The sequence below is a fragment of the Rutidosis leptorrhynchoides genome, chromosome 9, assembly GCF_046630445.1.
Source record: "Rutidosis leptorrhynchoides isolate AG116_Rl617_1_P2 chromosome 9, CSIRO_AGI_Rlap_v1, whole genome shotgun sequence".
In the NCBI taxonomy this organism is placed as follows: Eukaryota; Viridiplantae; Streptophyta; class Magnoliopsida; order Asterales; family Asteraceae; genus Rutidosis; species Rutidosis leptorrhynchoides.
The window spans coordinates 77,190,804-77,195,014 of record NC_092341.1 but is presented as its reverse complement, the minus strand read 5'-3'; the positions used below and the strand labels follow the sequence as shown (position 1 = coordinate 77,195,014).

At 36.4% G+C, this 4,211-nt stretch overlaps 1 non-coding gene across 1 annotated transcript; it reads left to right on the top strand.

Annotated features, from left to right (window-relative positions):
* Positions 1-1,087: 1,087 nt before the first annotated feature.
* LOC139869479 (small nucleolar RNA R71) lies at positions 1,088-1,194 on the top strand. The gene has a single exon (XR_011766087.1). It is a non-coding gene; the product is annotated as a small nucleolar RNA R71 (small nucleolar RNA).
* The last annotated feature ends 3,017 nt before the right edge of the window (positions 1,195-4,211 follow it).

Genomic DNA, 4,211 nt, shown 5'->3' with positions numbered 1-4,211 from the left:
GAAAGGAAGATTTACATTTATCTGTTTAAACATATCCAAGAATTTGGATTGCTCGGCTTCAAGTTTCTCTTTCTTCATTTTACTTGGGTAAGGAAGTGGTGGTTGGTATGGTTTAACATAAGGTTTATCCTTAGCTGTGTTATCTTCATTAACCTTTTCAACTACCGGTTCTTTTTTCTTATCTTGTTCAGGTTGTGGTTCTTGTGGAGTAGGAATAGCTTCATCAGAAGTTACAGGTATTTCAGGTGGTTTAAGTGTTGTACCACTTCTTGTGGTAATAGCTTTAGCTGTTTCATTCCGGGGGTTAGCATTTGAATCACTAGGTAAACTTTCCGGTTTTCTTTCACCTATTAACCTTGCTAGGTTACTTGCTTCTTGTTCCAGATTTTGAATAGAAGCTTGTTTATTTCTAAATGCTTGAGCATTTTGTTCATTGGTTTGTTTCTGAGATGTGAAAAACTGCGTTTGAGTTTCAACTAGCTTCGTCATCATATCTTCTAAATTTGGCTTTTTATCATCGATTTGTGGTGGTTTGTTTTGAAAATTAGGTCTTTACTGGTTGTAAGTATTGTTAGATACTTGTTGATTGCTAGGACCTTGTTGGTTGTTGTATGGAATATTTCGGTTATAGTTCTGGTTTTGATTGTAAATCGGTCTTGGCGGTTGATAATTATTCTGATAATTATTTCCAGACCTTTGGTTTATGTATGAAATATTCTCTCTTTGTTCCATTGTTAGTTCAATACTGAGACAATCTTTTGTCAAATGTGGTCCTCCACACTGCTCACAACTAATTCGTATTGAGTGAATATCTTTAGTCATCTTTTCCATTTGTCTCTCGACAGCATCTATCTTTGCGGAAATGGAATCTAAGTCATGGCTAGAATCGGCTCTAGCTGCTTTAGATGATCTAACGATATCTTTTTCTTGGTGCCACTCATGTGAGTGGGAAGCAGTGTTATCAATAATTTTGTAAGCATCAGTTTCGGTTTTCTTCATAATGGAACCACCAACTGCTATATCGATGTCTTTTCTTGTAATGATGTCGCATCCTTAGTAGAATATTTGTACTATTTGACAGGTGTCTAAACCATGTTGCGGACATCCTCTTAATAACTTTTCAAATCTAGTCCATGCCTCATATAGAGTTTCATTCGGTTTCTGTGTGAACGTAACAATTTCTCCTTGAAGTCTTACGGCTTTAGATGCCAGAAAGAATTGTTTAAGAAATTTTTCAACTAAAACGTCCCATGTATCAATCGCCCCTTTCAGGTAACGATTCCAACCAATCTTTAGCTTCTCCCTTTAAAGTCCAGGGAAATAACATGAGATATATCTGTTCATCCTCAACTTCTCTTATTTTAAATAGAGTGCAGATCCTATTAAAGGTACGAAGATGTTCATTTGGATCTTCCTTCGGCGCACCACTAAATTGGCATTGATTAGTCACCATGTGTAGAATTTGTCCTTTGATTTCATAATCTGGCGCATTAATGTCTGGATGAGTAATTGCGTGACCTTGGCCAGTGCGTTTAGCTCTCATTCGGTCTTCCATACTTAAAGGTTCTAGATTCTCCATACTTGAATTTGTTGAATCGGAATCACTAGAGGATTTTGATTTAATGGTTTGTTCCTCAACAATCTCTGTTTGAATGATTGGTGGTTCTGGAGGAAAATTTAATGGTTCAGGATCTATGAATCGTCCCTGAATATTCTCCGGATTCTCAATTGTGAGGTCGAGTTCAAAAAATGGATTATCGGAAATTTGATGTAACGACCCGGCTTTTTCGACTTGCTTTTGTGCCTTGTATTTTTACGAAACTGTGTATTTGTGCGTACTGCGTTACTTTATTACTATGGAACCTTGGAACATGTGTTTTATATTCATATATACTTTAGAACGTGCCTTGGTATGATTAGAATGCTTAACTTGTCCATTGGATGCTTTATAACCGTTAGCGTTACTTGCCGTTACGATTAAAACGCGGACTGCGCGTACGTTTGACTTTTGTCGGAACCGGAACTTTTGGACAGCGAAATATTAATTATTATTTTATAATAATAATTACTTGGGCCTTTAGATGCTTAATTTTATTTATTTAATTGCTAAAGCCCAATAGTTAGCCTTTTTAGACTTTTTACCTTGTTGGGCTCAAGCCCACCATACTCTAGTTAGTGACCCAATTAATTAGCCCAAATATATTTACTAGTGGCCCATAATAATAAATAAATAAATAAATAAATAATTAGTGAGTCATACTAGCATTATGGATAAGGATAATTAACTTTGTTACATAAGATTCTAGCAAAAGGACACACTTTAGACACCATTAGCCAAAAAGTAAACTTTTTGTCCTTTCCCTCCCCCTCCATAAACCGTCCACCACCACCACCCTAGATCTTGCCATGTCATCAACCCATGTGATCACTCTTTGCTTATAAATACTAGCCTTTAGGCTCTCATTTCCACACTTGATCATTTTGGTTTTTCACACACTTGTTCTTTCTCTCTTTCTTTCCTTTCTAGCATTACTTGTAAGTCTTCTTTTCCTTCTTCTTTTTCTTTTCAAATTCATGATCATCATCATCATTTTATGGAGATCAAAGTTCCTTTTAGCTTTGATCTTACTTATATCTTGTTGATTCAAGCATGAATCTTTCAAGAACATGGAAGATTCAAGCTTTTAGCTTGAATCTTCATAACTTTTGTAAATCTACTTCTTTTATACTTTAATCTTTCTATTTTATGATAAAGATTCAAACTTTTATTTGTAATCTTCATGCATCTTCAAGATCCAAGCTTTATGCTTCAAGATCTTCAAGAACAATCAAGATGCAAGCTTTCTAGCTTGAATCTTCATATCTTTTTGTTAGATCTAAGTTCTTTTTGCTTTGATCATGTTGTTTTGTGAAAAAGATTCAAACTTGTGTTTGTTATCTTCATATATCTTAAAGATCCAACCTTTATGCTTCAAGATCTTCAAGAACACTTAAAGGTTCAAGCTTTCTAGCTTTGTAACCTTGTAATTTGTGTGAAATGGATCCAAGCTCTCTAGCTTAGGGTTCCATCACCTCTTTTGACTTAGATTGTGTTCATACTTGTTAAATTGATGTAAAGTTTGTAACTTTAGTTGTTATTGTGACTTGTATTAGTGTTAAGACTAAGGATATGATGTAACCTTGGTTCATCATCCATCTAAGACTCATGAATGAGTTGTATTCTTACTTGGTCTTAAAATATTGTGTATTGATGGTGAATCATGGTCAAAAGTAATGCTAAATCATCAACGAGTTGTACACTTGAAGCTACAAGCATCAAGGATGAGAACCGTGATGAGCATCGAGCACCAAGAACTCCACTGGAGCACATGTCCACTGATTTTCGTATCTGATCAGACCACCTGGGCTACTGGAAGTTGATTTTCAGTTAGCTCGGTTCGAGTAGATGATTTTCCGTTTAGACCTCGTCTTAATCCGAGTTACGGTTTAGGATCTATGGCCTTCCGAAAGTCAATACTCCTTTGTAACGTTGTGCTGAAAATTCGGACCTACTCGCACTTAGACCATCACCACGGTCAAACTAAGACGAGTTTGAGTCTAGAAATTGGTCAGCAACTAGAGGACACCCATACGGAGCCATGGCCACTGATTTTGTGTCTTTTCGATTTACGTAGAGGTCGTAGCAGCTGATCCAATTCAACCTATTGTTTTGACCACTATACTTGATTAACTTACTTGGCTTTTATGATGATGAATGATGATGATGATGACACTTAAACTTATTTTATGCACTATTAGAACTTATAAAGACAACCTACTGACCTAGCAACCTTTGATTTAGGTTGACGACCTTTCGGACCGACTTACTACTTGCGTACTTTCATTACCGACTTTACCGCTTTTATCACTGTGAGTTATAGCATCCCTTTTTACTACTTTTACTATTTTTGGGACTGAGAATACATGCGCTTTTTTTTACGTTTTACATACTAGGCACGAGTACTTAAACTTTATATGTGTGTGGGTTATACAACGGCATAAACATTCCCCTTAGCACGGTAACGTTTAGTCATTGGTTTTTGAACCGGTGAACGCGAATCTTAGATATGGATCCATAGGGTTTGACATCCCCACTCGGGCTAGTCGCGCTAGCATTTAACGGGTGTTTAATACTTCGTGAACATACGCACTCGCCAAGTGTACTTTCAGGG